Here is a 16,396-nt window from a genome sequence, read left to right on the forward strand (position 1 = left end):
ATAATTTTATTTGCTCACTCTTCAGAGCTCAGGTTACATGTTCAGAGTTCATTCTCAACCCTTTCTCTGCTATGTGAAGTCAAGTTCTTGGTAGCGTCATCTGAAGAAGAAACAGGAACAAAATAGTGGGTTGGAGATGCAACATTCCAGTGTTTTCCAGTATGACTAATTTGGGAATGAGGACACATTCAGTTTCCAGTTAGCTTTCTTTAAGATTTTTGCAAATTTTCTCTATCTCACTTAGAACAAAGAATTTGGAATTCACCTGTGTTGTTTTGTTTTCTGAATATGTAAAAGTATGCTGAAATAGAAAATTACAGCTATCTTCCATTATTTAGACCAATATGATAAATATGATACAGAGATCTAACCAGCACTACAATTTTCTACTTAAACTATTATTTTTGCCGTACAAAAGTATCAAAATGATTCTTCATATTTTAAATCAAACATTGACAAATATTGGCACCAGTATTTTAATGACTTTCAGGCCATTATCTCAGGTTCATGAATATGCATCGTCTGGTATCCCCTTGTGTGCTACAATTTTATTTTTTAATTTATTCAAATATTTGGTGTATTTTAACAGTTAATTAAGATAGGTTTTTATTCATAAATTACACACAGGTTGATATATTTTGTGGAAATATTCAACCTTAGCACATGTAAATCATACAATCTTTGCGTGGATTTGATTGGAAATTACCCATAGAGGTTATTTGATCTTAACCACTCCAAATAAAGTCAATTTTAAATTAAAAATGTCTTTAAAAGGAAGGAATAATCAAATTGCTGCCTATTTTTGTTTTTCTGGTTTTGTGTTTGTTGGTTGGGGGGGGTTTTCTTAAATAAATGCTAAAACATGTTCTGTATTTTGAAGATTTTTTCTTTTTCTTTATGATATAATTTAAATTCAGCAGAATTACTTTAAACTGTAAAATTAATTGTGTTCTAAAACCCACTTAGTTCTGAAATCAGAGTTTCTATGTATTTAGAAATTCTCTCTCTTGATTACCCAAAAATTAGGCATGAGCGAGTCGCTCAACTCCATTGCATCTTGAATATGAAAAATGGGCAACAGGTTAAGTACCTGAAATGAACTTGAAAGATTACCAAATAAATGTGCAAAGAAAGTGTTTATTTTTCAAATGAGTTCATGTCACTGCTAAAGACATAGCAAGCAGAAATATATTCACTTAATTAATGCAAATAACTCGACATTTTGATAGCCAGAGAAGCCCGTCATTTCTAGTGAAGCCATTGATCAATACCACTTCAGCACCTAGTACTTCAAAACTTTTATCTGATGTCAAAGAACTTATTTCTAACTAGAGAACTTAATGAAGTTTTTCCCATTTCTCATTTTTCCCAATGAGATCTAAGACAGTATTGTGAAATTTGCCTTGAGAAACGTAGAAAATTACTCCAGCTGTGAGTGAATTTATGAATTAAAATATGTCAGAAATGGTGCTTTTATCACATCATATGTCCATCTTAAGCAACACATGATGAACAAACCCCAGTGCTCCTCTTTATCTTCATGTGTGACAGTATAGTAATAACTCTGTCTTATTCCTGACATGGAGAGAGCTTTTGGGTAATTACAGATGTGCCATCCTTCCATGCTCCTTTCCTTTGTGTAGCAATGTGCTCATGGTTGTGCCTGCACTCCCATCTACTGGTAAAATGAATTGTCACTATAATCATACATATTTGGTACACAAATCTGGAAAAGAAGGTGGATCCTGAAAGAGTAATGCAAGAAAAATGACATTTGTCGTTTTCTTTTCTACTCTCTATTTCTGTAGAAGCCAACAGTTCCTCTAAAATTTGTGTTTTCACAGTGAGTGGTATCTTCTTAAGAGGTATTTTGGTGCTTTCCAGGGTTGTGACCAACAGCTTTTTCTTGGAAGTAGGACCTATACTGGGAGTAATATCCCAAGTACTGTGAATTCTCAGATCAATATTGATAATCTTTTGCTTTTGATCATTCACATTGGACTTGTCAACTTATTCCTGAGTACTACAGTCATTCCCTATGCACCATTGAAAAAAGGGATGGAAATACAACCTTGGTTTGGTTTTAAGACTAAAAACATATCGTGTATTTTTGTTGTAGGATAGAAAGGAAGGTTTTGCTGTACTAATAATTAAATAATTTAATTACAAAATGCCATGTCTAGACTTCAAACTGATTTCTTATATCTAGGATGAGAAAGATTTTATTAGTTGTAAATGAAAGAAAACTAATTAGTGTAATTTGTGCACTATATGCTGATGCAGTCAAACTCTTTCAATACTAATTAAATATGTTAAAACAAAATGCTTTGTCAAATTAGAGACTAATCTATTAAGAAAGAGACAGACAAATTTAACTTGGCTCCTGATTAGACTTCTGGGTTTATCCTAACATTCTTACTTTTAACTTTGTTTTTGTAATTGTAAAATTGTAATTGTCAAATATCATCTATAGCAATCACAGTTGTAACACAGGCATCTTCAAACAAAGGCACAGGTTTCTTTGTCATCATACATGTAATCATACAGATTAACATAGTGATAGTAAATAAGGTGCCTTGCAGTCAGAGCATCCATATTTTCCAGTAGGGCAAGCAGCCCTAGTATTAAGAGATGTTCCCTCAGGAGAAGAGCCTTTGATTCAGTGATTATGTTCAATATAGCAAGACGGAATTACTTTAATCACTAAATAAATTACCAGAGTTAGAGTTATAATGAAAATTCTGGGTTGAAAATAAGGAGCTGGAATAGCAAAGAAAGAAGCTAGGTGAAGTCAAAGCAAAAGGGAGCAATATTAGAGGTGTGTTTGAAAAGGACTAGCTGCCTTGGCTAAGACTTACAACATGGGATTTGATGACGTGTTTCATTTCTAGACAGAGATTCCAGCAGTTTCACCAATGGATGTTTGACACTTCTAAGACAACAGATGAAGCCACATGCTTTAAATCAGATGCAAGTAGCTGGAGAAATCCATGCTATTATACACAATATTTGTGAAGGAGATTAATGTTCAATTTCCTGCAGCTTAATTGTTTAAATAATTTTAGTTGGTATTAAGCTTTCCTGCATTCTTTCTTATGTGACTGTCACACTTTATACAATAATTTATAAATGAATATTGAAATGAACAAAAAGGCTAATAAGCAAAACAACTTTGTAAAAGCTGGCATTTATTTAAGTGACAGTGGTGTTAATTGGAAGGTCTGGAATTAATCCAGTGTTGAAGAGTGGCAATATTACATTACTTTTTTTTTTCTCTTATTTTTTGTCTTTTGAGATCTGACACGTAATAGTGACTCATATATCAGGAAGACTTTTCAAGTTTTCTTTTCTGCTCTTTTCAAGTAGGTAAAAAAAAGAATGAGGAAGCTGCTTTATGAATAAAATTAATGTGAATGAAATTAACATGAACATTGATGAAGCAAGCTGGGTGAATGCAAACATATGTAACTGACTAATAATTACCCTTGAGCACTCTACCCTTTGACTCTACCATTCTACAAAAATTCTCATACAAAGTCACGGCACTGTGACTGGTGATGAGGATGTCCCAAAGGGAGAAAAATGTCAGGCACTAGACTAACTGTAATATTTTTTACACCTTCACTACTCTGATGCAAGTCATGAAAAACATTCATTCTGATGTCATTGCTATTCTTTATGCTCTATCATTTCCCCCTTACAGTGTCACCACTCGGTTTATGTTTCTTGAATTTGTCAAAGACGAGGCTACAGCTACTGAAGTAAAGCTGAAACCACATCTTTTTCCAGCAGATATAATCTCCTCTGCTGCTATGGGAAAAAAACCAAAGCTGTTACACTGGAGATTTTTGTTTGTTTGTTTCTGTTTCTTGGGTTTTTTTTTTTTCAGTTTTGCTCTGTGGGTTTTTCCATGTCTCAGTTAAAATTGTGGTCACATTGTTTCTTTAATCTTTTCTTTCTCCATGGAAATTAATTGTGTGGGTTTTTTTCAATTAATACGGACTGGATTTATTTTATATCAAGAGAGATGTATTGAATTGCAGAGCAGTACTGAACATGTGGCATTACCATAATTTCCCAATTTTTTCTTTGCATTCTTAAGTCTAAGATGTTACAGAGGGAATCTGATGTTTATCATCTTCATTCTTAAGGAGATATGGGGGGAGTAATAAGGGAATCAGAAAAATATAGAAGTGTATTCTCATTTGCCATCTACCTCACAGAGTTTACATGGGGGCCAGGGAAATAATAGGAAAGAAATCTGAAGATACTTTATCATGATTCTGAAGACAAATCCCCAGGGACACAGATTTCCAGTGCAGAATGCCTGAATTTTAGGTGCTGAGCAATGAGGAAGTATTAAGGGCACTGTGGAAGCATCATGTCACAGTAGGAAATGGAAATAATGTCTGCTAACAGATGTGTTCAAGGCCAGGCTGGATGGGGCCCTGAGCAACCTGGTTTAGTGGAAAGTGTCCCTACCCAAGGCAGAGAGATTAGAACTAGATGAGCTTCAAGGTCGCTTCCAAACCAAAGCATTCTAGGTTTCTATCATTCTGTGTTTTTACTGGATGGAAGAACTGTGTTATTCCTCTTTGCTCTGACAATTTGGAAAAATCTGTTTAGTTCCTTGGGTGATACAGAGCCAAAGTGCAGGGATGTATTTTGAGATCTCTTCCTGTTGAAACCATAATTAATTTTTCCATCAGATCTACATTCCTTGCAGTCGGCCACCAAGACACAAGGAAAACAAAGAAGAAACTTCAGAAAGCCCACTTCTTGTTCCTTCTAACCAGTTTTATTTTTCTTTTTAATATACAACACTAATATTATATTGTTAAAATTGCCAGCTAACCTCAGAGGGGGGCCACACTTTTAGGCAGCACCATTCTGAGCCTGGAGTATCTCTCCAAATGCCTTAGAAAGTCATGAGGTGAAATGGTGGCCATGCAGTGACCCTGGGTACAGTGAAAGCCATTACTGTGCAGTGGTGGAGGAGACAATACACATGTTCCTCTTTAAGTCTTTAGACTGGTGACAGTCTAAATTCAGTGCTGAATGGTCAAAGCATCACAGTATTCACTCCAGAAAAAGAGATGGACATGGCCTTTGCAGACAATCTTACCTTTTGTAAGATGATGAGGGAAACATGAGCATCTGTGCTGGGGAAAAAAACACCATTATTACAATCTGTGCTGGTAGATTACTTGTAGTTAGAATGACTAATAGCAGGATGCTGAGTGACTGACTACATGTCATAGCCTTGGTGAGGAGTGTCTCTTTTATGTTCTTGTTTTTATTGCTTTACTCAAAATATAGTGGGCAAAATAATTGAATTTATTTAATATCACTGAGTCAGAAACACATTTTTAGCTGTTTATTTACTTCATTTTTTGAGCATAGTCATGTGAAACAGAATGAAAGGATTTTAGTAAGAAGTGCATATATCTTATTTTGTTTTGAATGCTCAAGTCATTTGATGCTGGAGCAAATGATCCAACCCATCCTTCCCTATGTCTTTGCATTGAGGATGCAGGGCTGAGATGAGCTTGTAAAATAATGATATAGTTCATGTTTGTGTGTGGGTTGATCAAAATAAATACTTTTCTTTTTCTTCTTGGATGATTTTGTGCTCAAAAATGTCAGATCTAATATGCTAGTCTGATCTATGTGACTCATATAAACTTGAGGTTATTCCAGAGAAGCTATTAAGCTTGACATCGATTCCTCTGAGATCATAATTTGGCTCGTCTTCAGGTGTTGGGTTTTTTCCTGCTCCAAAACTCATATGAGTGTCATTGACTTACACAAGATATCTCGTAATTTCTCCTTTAACATAAAATAGAACCTCACAGATATTTTTATTGGAATATTGGTATGAAAAAGCAAGCTCTTAATCAGTTGCTTATGGCCTCCATATCAAAGGAAGCTTACTAGCAGAAAGATGAGTGGAATAGCTGCCAAAACTCTTAATGTGGTCTGACTATTTTGTTTTATACAGTCAAATCCCATACTTGCTATGCTTTGCTTATATAAATTCCTTTCCCCCAATTTTTCTATAGTAACTAGTTACAAAAACATGGAAAGTTCATTTATGTCTGTATGAGAGGCTGAGTGATGTCAACCACAGAAGTGGTGGCTTTAGCAAACTTGTGGGTACATCACAAATATACACTAGATCCAGTGCCAGGTGTGCTGGGCAATGTTCAGGCATAAAACAGCGCTGGTTGGCCTGGTTACATCTGAGACATTGCACCTACATTTTCATGCACACTTATATGTGCATGCATGATTGCCCTCCTTGGGCCTGGTTTTTAATATTTAAAATCTGGCAAGCATGCTGAGCAGCTTCATTTATTGATCGTCCCACTTGTTTCCATTTGGAAGAGAACCAGGAGGGCAAACTGGATAAAAAATCTTTCTCTAATAGAAAGCTAAAAAATTATTGATGATGTTCCATCAAGAAAAGTTTGAAATGAAAATCTATTTTCATTTTTGTTTTGCTAGTAAACCAAATATTTAATTGGCTTTGATCTTCTCTCCCTTTTTATTTTTTTTAAAATTGTCATAGGAATAATTATGCTGAAAAGAAAGAGAACTTGAAACCTTGCATTGTTTCTAGCACGTCTAATTACTTTTTCATAAAGAACAGGAAAGTTACCATGAAAAAAGATTGTCAGTCTTGCTTTTCTGTGGGAAATATTTTTTCACAAAAATAATATGGAATTCAAACAAAAAGTTTCCAAATTATTAATAGAAACACGTACCATTTCTTCTCGTTTCAAAAGAGATTAAATTGGTTTGTCTTCACTTCTCTTGGTTTTGTGCTCTCCTTTTTTCTTTCTCTTGCTTTTTCTCTCTCCCTTTCCATGGTTATTTGATGTCCAGAGATTAGGAAAGACACACCCTGCCAACAAAAAAGCAAAATCACAAAGCATCAAAAGATTTTGTAAAGGAATATAAAAAAATTTAAATATGGTAAACAAATTGCAAATATTTTTATTCTTTCTGGTGGTGTTTGATCCAGCATGCAGAAAAAGAAGGATTGTATTTGTTTGTTTGTAGATTCTGCCTGCTTATTTCCCATTTGGACTGTAGGCCAAATTTATTATTTATACCTTGGGTTTGATGATGGAGTAGCCCAACTCAAATGAAATAAAATTCTGTTTAACTTACAAAACTTTAAACAGTAAATAGCAAAATATAATAATCTCTTCAATATTACACAGTGTGCAAACTTGCTGCTAATATATTTTTACTATTATTTTTGTTAATCTTTGGTTATGCAATGATTTTGGGGAACCTTATGACTCCAGCTAACCAATCCGATTTATTTTCTTTTTCCTTGGTCTCTTCTTTCCATATTTAACTGTCGATTTGTCTACTGGTTTTAGCTCCAAATAAGCATTGAAATATTTAATTTATTTAGCACTATTTACATATTTTTTCCTAGCAGTTCAAGTGAAGAAGGTAGGTTGCAGTCTCCCCAGAATTTGCACTTCTTTTTTAGCCATTCCTGCTGCTCTGTAAAAACAGATTTGCAGATAATCCATATTGGAGTCAGAAATTTGCAGTTTAGGAAGAGAATAGAAGAAAAGAAACTATATATAAACCTTGAAAGTAAATAGCAATATACTGACTTTTGCAGTATGTCCACCACCACTGCCATGAATGCTATGAAATCTCCATTGCATATAAATTTTGGATAGAGTTATTACTAAAATTATGCAAAAGTCTATATAGAAAAATATGAAGGATAATTAATGTTTTCTGGTTTCTTGATGAGCATAAATTTAATATTTCAGCACTCAACTCAGCTTGAAATAGGTAGATGGGGTCTTTTTTTCATTTTATATCATTGTTATTATTTTTGAAAATATACTATCGTCCAACCTATTCAGAATCATGTGAGCAGCATCATGATAGATGAAGTCTATTTTGTGCCATTCAGGAATTCATATCAGCTCTGGAATGGACTGTTTGAAGGTTTATAGGTCAACTGAAAGCTATTAAAGGAGTTGCCAGATAAATCTTTTAAAAGTATGTTTTCATTTCCTTACAATATGTGCAAACTTTAATTAGTGGGACTACTTTTCTCTTTTGGGGAAAAAAAGACATCAATAATTGACAAAGAATGAAAACTCCTACAGATATTTTCAATCCAAGTGGTTCAGTAACTTTCTGGAAAAGGGTTTCTGCTGGTTTCTGCTCTGACATTAGAAGAAAGTCTCCTACTTTCATAAATGGAAGTGACCTTATCCTGAGAAATAAAGGCAACATTTGAAACCCAGACTGACCATTGCTAAATGTACATCTGCTGAATTTGATGAAATAAGAAATCTCTGAAAAATCTTTCATTAGGCAGAGTCTTTGGTTCAGACAAACACTGTGGATGGACTATAACCTTTTAAAAGCCTTTCTGTATCTCATCAATCAGTTTATTTCCATTTTCCATTTCCACTACAATAGCTCTAGGCTAGACATCAGCCATGGGATGGAGACAAGGGAAAAGGTCCCCACTGTCAAACATTTGTCTAGCTTTCACTTGGAGAGGAAGTTCAGAGTTACTGCCCCCTCTCATATTTTCAAAACATAAATCTTGGAAGCCTGATTGTGAAGATTTTGGAACTGATTCTCTGTTTAGAAAACACAAGATGAAATCTTAGAAAAGCATTTTGATAGCAGAGTTTGTTTCCTCATCCTGTCTTTTTTTGGAGCTGGACTGCATAACTTTTCCTCATTAACATTTTTACATTGTTTGGTTTTTTTCTTTAAAGCTAACTTTCTAGATTGAAAGGGATCACATCATATTTTGAAGCCTTTACTGTGACATTAAACCTTTGAACTGCTGTTAAGGAAACTATTTCCCTAAGGCTAAATATATGAAAGGTTATTATAAATTAAATTTCACAAACGGTACCTAGGCTAAAAAAATAATAATATCTAAACACTACTTAAAACCTTGATTTCCTAATCTTATAAATCCCATTGCTCCTTACTTTTAAATAAGGCATAAATTACTATTAAAAATACAGAAATTTAATTTTCAGAGCAGGATTTCAGAAGAATCATGGAGATGCAAGGTCCTTTATCTTTTATGCTGGTCAAAACTGCACATGTATTGTATCCGTGACTGCTACATGGAGTCAGCTCTAAAATTCAGTTCTTTTAAAGCAGTTCTGAAGAAAGTGTATTTCACCTTTAGGGCATGAACCCACACAGGAGGCCATTAGTGGGAATAGATGAATAATTCTGAAGAGGGGATATAGGTATTTCATAAAATGATAGAATGGTTTGGAGTAGAAGGGACCTTAAAGATAATCTAGTTCCAAATACCCTGCCATGGGTAGAGGCACCTTCTAGTGGGCTATATGATCCCAGGACTAATTTGAAAAAGACATTCATGTTTGGAGTGTAGTATCCCTTGACTTGCCCTGTACAGGGTAACTTTCCAGTCATTATCTGTAGACTTTTCCTACTCTCTCTGACATTAGAAAAAATCTACAAAAAGCTCCTAGATTCTAGACTGCTAACTTCAATCCAATGGAGTACTCTCAGCATGAGTCACAAAGTTCTGTCCTCTAAACCCATACTGCCAAGCAACTAGGGCTTTTCAGCACTGCTCTTAATCATATACTAAAAGCCTTCTCTGTTTTCAGCAATTTATTTTTATGGATATCACCTTTAGCTTATGCCATCAGGTTTAGTGTGGTTTTCAGGATTTTTTCCTCCTTCAAGATTTTTTTCCATGTGATTTGCTATGTTTTCTGGCATTATTCTCACTGCATCTCTACTCCATTTCTTAATGTAACACTTGTGAGCTGTTTTGTTGTTTTTTTTTTAAACAACAAACCAAGAAGTGTTGACCTTCCCCAGAAGCAATGTACTCGGACATCTGGAATGTGAGACATATCTCTTCACTTGTCTCTTTCTATCCTTTTCTCTTCCTAATATTTTTCCCCTATAACAACTACACTTAACAAGGTGCTACACTGTGTGCTGGGTGACTTCATACCCTTTTAATGCTCTGGAGGATGAGCAAGTCCCATGTGCTCTGGATATGGACTGTGGCCCTCTAAAGGAGATGTGCTCTTGTGGCCACAAAGGTTCTGCATGACAACTTATTCCTGTATTTTTTAACAACCTGAACTATGCAAAAGCCTGTACGAAGATGGGAGTAAGCAGTGCTCTGGAGGTCTGTCAGCCAATAAAGCCCCTACAGGCTGGCAGAAACCTCTGGAAATTCAGCAAAGGCAAATGCAGAGTCACACATCTGCCATACACCCAGCCAAGATCTGGCTGGGGAAAAAACACCTTTATAGAGGAGAGACAGGCACTTGCTGTGGGATATGCACCAGCCATCAGTGGGCTGCCAAGGCAGGGAAAGCCAACAGAACCATGGGCTGCATTAATAAGAGTAAATCCATCACGGGAAATGTCTGTGTCCCACCGTTCAGACTTGTGAGAGGACATCTCACAAAGTATGGCTATTTTGGGGATTTTCAGTGCAGTGGTGGACATTGGACTAAATTACCTCCAAAGTCTCTTTCAACCTAGATTACAATTTGATCCTATGACTTCCTTTCATCCCCAACCTTAACAGAGTGTACCAGGAGATACAGCACAGAAGGTGACCTAAAAGACTGAAAATTATTAGTTATTCTTAACAGTTTTTTCTATACTGTTGTACTTATACACTTTAGGTACAAAGAAAAAAAGTTGCTTGTTGGTTTTTTTCTTTGTTGTTTGTTTGTTTGTTTTTTCTAGTGAACATTTGATTAGTTCATGGTAAATTTCTCAAACTTAATGAAAACTTTACCTTTTCTAATTACTAATACATTGTGTCTCCTGTCATATCTTTGTAATAAAATAATTAGTAGAAGTTTGTAGATTAAATTATTCTTACCAATGTGATTTTGACATGTCAGAGATGAAACATCACAAGAATAAATCAATTTATGAGTTGATAGGAGTAAAAAGAATAAATTAATGAATAAAGGGACCAGAAAAACAAGGCCCACACAGAAACATACAACACAAGTAGAAACATTTAAAACTACAACATGCATGCAGGTGCATTTCTACTCCACTGTTCGTATTCTTATTTTAAATCAAAATCCAAAATCCAATGATGAACTAAAATCTCACCTGTATGCAATATTATATTATATATTATAATGTGTTATATATATTTCTCCAAAACTGATGCTTTTTCTCTTTTAAAATAATTTTTCTATGACTGAGTGGAACTACCTATGGTTTGATATATACTGTGGCATTCTATGTATGTTTAATCATTTTGTCTCTCTGCAATGAGATTTTGCTTGTCCAGCAAATTATCAAGTTCCATGAAGAGAGTAAATTTGTCTAGATTTATATTTCATATTTTTAAATTTATTTTTTTACACACAAATATAAGGAAGAAAGATTTTAATAAAAAATTATGAATGTTAGAAACATCTTTTCCTTTCTCCAGGATTGCCTTGCTATTCTGAATATTGATAGAAAGGCAGAGATAAGGTTTATCACTGTCAAATAAATGTAGTGTGATGTTGGTGCCTGAACATTTTGAGTAATCTTAACAAAGGCTTGAATTTTTATCATGGTTGTTCAATTAGTTTATTTTTCTGGAGTCATAGGGTTTTTGTTTTGTTATTTTTTTGTGTCCCTGCACAAATTTTTTTTTTACCTGATCTATATGGACCATATAGACTCTGTAGGGAAACCTTAAAAGGATACTCTATTTTGCATGTGTATAACTTTATATAACTTTTCTAATTCACAAAGATAAAGACAGAGTTGTACAATGTGTGTGACACATAAACATGATGTTATAATAACTTTGGCTTGATATGTTACTTGAAAAAATTCTTTGATTATCTCTAAGGATGGCAACTTGTCAGAACAGAAAGGCCAAAAATGAAAGCATGTGAGAATATTAACTGACATAATTTTACTTCTGTGTCTTTGCCAATTAGTGTGTGTAAATACCACTTTCTTGAGGGACTAGAAGAATGAGAGACAAACCTACAGATCTGTCATTCATGAAACAAAAAACTCACACAAATAAACACCTCTTGGAGAAGATAGCACTTGTCCCTGAGAGTAATGTTGCTTTTATTAAACCTGAGAAGATGAGGGATTAGTAGTTCAGAGGACAGGATCTGCCCTAGAACAGGTAAGTTTGCCAGAAAAACTTATGATTTTTTCCTCCATTATGTTGAATTCGGGAGCACTCAGGTTGTCAGTCAAACTATTCTTTTCATATGGACCAATAATGCTTAGCCTGAGAAGAATTCTCTGATCCGGTTCTGAGAAGAATATCTGATGTGATTCATTCATGAATAGCCTGACTGTCCTACTCAAACTCCTCTGAAGTTAGCCTGTACCTTTATTGGAGGCAGACTGTATCTTCTTGAAAGATTTATAGCCATTGACATTATTAAACAGGGAGTCCCAGGTGCTATGTTCTTGTCAAAAAAATGTATACACTCTCTCTTATATGCATCTGTTTAACTTTCTTTTCCAGCTGTTAGATATCACCAATACTTCTTTTTCCTCAGGAAGTAAACTGAAAGAGAGTTGATTGGATATTTGAAAGAAATTCTTTACAGTGAGGCTGCTGAGGCACTTGAACAAGTTGCCCAGAGAATCTGTGGTGGCTCCATCCATGGAAGTGTTCAAGGCTAGGCTGGATGGGATTTCAAGAAACCTGTTCTAGTGGAAGGTGCCCCTGCCCCTGGGGAAGAGTTTGAAATTACATTATCTGGAAGGTCCCTTCCAACCCAAACCTTTCTAGAGTTCTATAAAAGAATAATCACCTGTCAGAAACCTTGTAATTTTAGAGGTTTGTTAGCAGATGACACAGTACTAGGTAGATAGAGTTTAACTATTAAATTATGGTTTTTATTTTCTCGTGTGTTCACCAGTTTGTTGGGTTGTGTGTGTTTCAGTTTATCTTTTTCTCAAACCTTTTTAAATGTTTATCTCACTCATTTATATCTCAGAATTTAGCATATTGGACAAAGTCTACTTCTTTTTTCTAAGTCTGCTGACTGCACTCCCTACATATTAGGATGCTGGGATCTTGATTAGTTTGAGAATGTGACTAATATGAATTGCTCATAAACAATCAATTTTCCATATGCTTTACAAGTGCACTATATTGAAATAAGACCTACTTGCCATGCTTTAATTACTTTTTCATCTACGGATTTTTCCAACCATTATTTTCTCTTTTATTACACACAATTTCTAAATACAATGAATGACATGAAGCTGAGACCAACCTCTGAGATAACCTACTTAAAGCATTCTCATTGCCTTATGGTTCCCCATTTTAACTGACATTCTGAAACTTAATTATTTGTTCCATTTGATTTTACCATTTATATTACTTTATTTTATATTAAGCTTTATTCAAATACCCTGTAAGATTCTACACAGCATTTCTGTACAGACCAAACTTTGTCTCTTATAAAAGGCAAAAATATTGTGTGACAGTATGTAACACCCTTAAAACCATTTATGCAACTTTGATTTCATTATCAATGTGAGTTTTTGCTGTTGACATACCACATTTTTTTGTATGATTGCACATGAGACTATATTGAGATTAAATGAGACAATTAATCTGTATTTATATTTTTCTTAGATACTGCCATGTCATCAGTTAATTTCTGGTTCTCTCAGATTTTTCAGTATTGTCACACTACCCATGAAAATTCAGCAGCACAGATTCAAAAATTTTTGTCAGAAAATTTATGATTGCTCAATGGAGATATTTGAATTTATTAAATCGAAAAGATTTAGTAGTTTCTCTTTAATATATATCCTTATTGCTAATGAAGAAATATTTCTTTTTCAATAAGAAACAAATACCCTAGTCATTTCTAAGACTGCATTTAGAAATCCTGTTAGCAGGCATGTTTTTCTTTTCCTTAGAATTTTTTTTATTTATGACTCTTAAATGTGTAAAAGTTTGAACACTTGCTGAAGGAAGAATAATTTAGGATCTGATTCATTCTCTATTGTACGTGTTTTAATTAATGTTGTACAGATTAAAATTTGAAAATCAGATTAGAATTTGATCATGAAAACTGATTTGGAGTTTACAGAACACAATGGAAACAGTCATCTTGGAATAGATGGACTTCAGAAAGAAAAAGAATATGTGGTGAAGAGGGGTTATGAGATCTGTGGAATAATCAGCACCAGTTTGAGGTGCAGCAACAAGTGAAGAGATAGAAATAACAGGCAAGACTGGTAACACTGTAATCTCTGTGAAATGAGCCTAATTAGGTGACATTTTAATATCCTGTGAGGTGGAATTTGATGAGCAGGAAATTGCCTCCAATGCACTGTCATCCGCTGAATACGCTGCCTTATTCTCTATTTGGGCATCTAGGAGAAGTAAAGGAGAAGAGATGGGTGACACCTAGACTTTATCAATAGAAGAAAAATAGTTCCTTAATCTTCTTTTATAATCTGTAATTAGTGTTTTAAATAGGATTGAAATTACTTCAGAGCAAAGAGAAATTAATACAGAGAAAGATATTAAATGAAACATTACAATTCATTACTGAGTTTTTTATCTTTTTTTTTTTTTTTTTTTAAATAATTGGTAATTCTAAGAGTTTTATCTCCTGGAAGCTAAACAGGTAATCCAAAGGATTAGATAACTCAATAAAAAGTTGATCTTTTGCTTGCCAGGTTTGGGGGCAATCAGCTGCTGTAAAAGAAGGTCTTTTGCAAAGGAGCAGTGTCAGAAACTAAAACCCATACCAGGGTGACCTCCAAGCTTCAGTTTCTATTTTATCAGGAAGAAAAATATTCTATCCCAATTTAAGGAAAACATTTGGAAAATTTCATACCAGAATTCTGTCATTTTGCTGAGTCTGCAGAGAGTTAGGAATATCATCTCAGATGGCTTGGGCTGCTCTCTGAGAGAGCTGCTGGAGTTATGAATGCTGGAAAGACCATTCCAGAAGTAATGAGAGGGAAAAGGTGATATTTACCAGTCTTCCAACACATTTATATTGACTGCTGTAATGTTCAAACTGTTGACATCACCATGTCTAAACACAGAAGAAAATTTCATTCCCTCTTCAAACCTTCTAGTGTTCCTCTGGAGATGAACATTCTTAGCTAAAAACAAGTTTGCTGTCCCAGATTCCACAGCACACTCATTGTCTTCCTGTGATTGGGAATGTAAAAAATCTCAAGATGATCTTGACTATTTGAAGCTCAAATTTTATATCAATTACATTAAATCTACTTTTTCCTATGGAAACACGCTTACACAAAATTCTCACAACTTCAAGCATCCACTCTTTGCAAATTCTGGGTATTTTTATCTGGATATTATTTATCTTCCACACTCCAGTGGAAGAATTTTACTTAAAAAAATTGATGTTTGTTTGCAGTTTCCAGCATTTTTTCTAGAACTATTTTCTTGTGAGTCTCCATTAAAACTCTCTTATCCATTCATCTCACTCAATCATTGTATTTAAGTTGCTCTTCTCAGAGGTCTTGCAAACTAGTTAATGTTTGTTTCAGTTCTTCGAGGTCCCATGATGGGAAGTATTGCACATCAGAGCAGGACTGTTTATTAGACTGAGTTTAAGGGACATGACACAGATAAGAAAATGGAATTGGAGTACCTGTTGTATTATACACACCGGGAAAATTATTAGCTGGTGAAGATTTAATTCCAAGGAATTTTCATTGTTTGAAAATCTTTCAAACTGGACTGAGGAGTGTTTAAAACAAGCTCTCACTGGAAACAAGATGATTATGTGATGGAATATGTTGTTAAGGAAAGGAGAATTGGTACCTCCTAACAGATGCATCTATGAATTTGTTTTGCTGACCAGGGTTAAACCACATTAGGGTTAAACTAGGAGAAGATATGGGTGAAGTTTCTCAGCTGCCTCTTCATTCCTCCAATAAAAAAAAAATTAAAAAATATTAAAAAAAGAGAATTCAAAAATCAGGAAACGACCATAGGCTTGTCCACAGCCTCTCTCTTTTAAAATACTTGGAGCTCTCTTGCTGCTGTCAGAATAGAGACAGAAATGAAGATTTACATCTGTAATTTTTTCAGCATTCTAGTGGCACCATAGTGTCATTGAGATTTTCAGTATTAATCCTGAAAGAAATGCACTTTCACAGATTGTTAATTTTCTCATACATGGATCTGAAATCATCTTTAGGATAGCATTGGTTGCCTTCAGGGAGAGAAAATTTAGTTATGAAACCCAGCAATCTTGCTATATCCTCATTAAGATTGAAAATCATCAACTTCCATACCTATCAATCATGAGAATATTCTTGGAAGCTTGTGACATTTGATCCTTCTGCTGTGTTTTAAGAATAAAAAATGAGGAAAAGTTTG

This window comes from Parus major, chromosome 1, assembly GCF_001522545.3.
Source record: "Parus major isolate Abel chromosome 1, Parus_major1.1, whole genome shotgun sequence".
Classification (NCBI taxonomy): Eukaryota; Metazoa; Chordata; class Aves; order Passeriformes; family Paridae; genus Parus; species Parus major.